At 34.6% G+C, this 1577-nt stretch overlaps 1 non-coding gene across 1 annotated transcript; it reads left to right on the top strand.

The window, feature by feature from the left end:
• The first annotated feature begins 1076 nt into the window (after positions 1 to 1076).
• On the top strand, positions 1077 to 1180 carry LOC144304264 (U6 spliceosomal RNA). Its single transcript, XR_013371187.1, has one exon. It is a non-coding gene; the product is annotated as a U6 spliceosomal RNA (small nuclear RNA).
• The last annotated feature ends 397 nt before the right edge of the window (positions 1181 to 1577 follow it).

Genomic DNA, 1577 nt, shown 5'->3' with positions numbered 1-1577 from the left:
GGCAAGACCAATATCAAGGAGATTTTACCCTTTGTTTTCTTCTAGAAATTTTACAGTTTCACATCTTGTATTTAAGTCCTTAATCTATGGGACGCCTGGGTGTCTCAGTGGTTGAGCATCTGCCTTTGGCTCAGGCTGTGATCCCAGGGTCCTGGGATGGAGTCCTGCATCAGGCTCCCTGCAGAGAGTCTGCTCCTCTCTCTTCCTGTGTCTCTGCCTCTCTTTGTCTTTCATGAATAAATAAATAAAATCTTATTAAAAAGTTCTTAATCAATTTCAAGTAATTTTTTTTAAGATTTTGTTTACTTACTCATGACAGACACACAGAGAGAGGCAGAGACATAGGCAGAGGGAGAAGCAGGCTCCCTGTGAGGAGCCTGATGCAGGACTCGATCCAGGACCCCAAGTCATGACCTCACAGCTCAACCACCGAGCCACCCAGGTGCCCCATCAAGTTAATTTTTATGAATGATGTAAGATAACAGATTAGTTTTATACTGTCATACATGAATATTTAGTTTTAAAGATCTTTTACTGAATAGATTATCTTTTCCTCATTGCATATATGCTGGCCCCTGTCAAATATTAGGTGACTATAGGAAAAGATTTATTCCTGGGCTCAATTATGTTCTACTTGTTTATTTGTCTGCTTTTATGACAGTACTATATTGTTTTGAGTATGAAAGCTTTGTAGTATAGTTTAAGTCAGGAAGTATAATGCCTCTACCACATTCTTTCTCAAAACTGCTTTATTTGGAGTCTTTTATAATCCCATACAAGTTTTAGGTTTTTTTGTTTATTTCCTTAAAAAATAACATTGAAATTTAGATAGGGTTTGAATTTACAGATGGCTTTGCGTAGTATGGACATTTTAACAGTGTTAATTCTTCTCATTAATAAATATGGAATATCTTTTATTTTTGTCTCAGTATTTTGGTAATGTCACAGTTTTGCTTGTTAGATCTTTCATCTCCTTAGTTAAATTTATTCCTAAGTATCTCATTAATTTTTATGCTTTTGTGAATTAGATTGTTTTCTTTATTTCTTTTTCAGATAGTTCATTTTCAGAGTGTTAAAATGCTTATGTCTTGCACTTGATACTAAAATTGGAATGATACAGAGATTAGCATGGCCCCTGCACAAGGATGATGTGCAAATTTGTGAAGCATTTCATGTAAAATAAGAACTCATATCTTTTGTGTATTGATTTTGTATTTTGCAACTTTACTAAATTTGCTTATTCTAATGATTTTTAGTAGAGTTTTTAGGAATTTTACCTGTAAGTTCATATCATCAATAAACAGAAAATTTTGCTTCTTCCTTTCTTATTTGGATGCCTTTTATTTCTTTTGCTTACCTGGTTTCTCTGGCTAGGACATCCAGTACTATGTAAAATGCGAGTGGAGTGGTGAAAGTCTTGTCCCTGATCCTAGAGGGGAAAACTTTCAACATTTTTCCATTGAGTATGATGTTAGCTATGTGCTTGCAATGTATGGCTTTTATTATGTTAAGGTGCATTCCTTCTGTACCCAGTTTGTTGTGTGTTTTATCATGAAAGGATGTTGAATTTTGTCAAA

Source organism: Canis aureus, chromosome 2 (assembly GCF_053574225.1).
Source record: "Canis aureus isolate CA01 chromosome 2, VMU_Caureus_v.1.0, whole genome shotgun sequence".
Classification (NCBI taxonomy): Eukaryota; Metazoa; Chordata; class Mammalia; order Carnivora; family Canidae; genus Canis; species Canis aureus.
The sequence above is the reverse complement of the archived record's forward strand: the minus strand, read 5'-3'. Positions and strand labels throughout refer to the sequence as shown.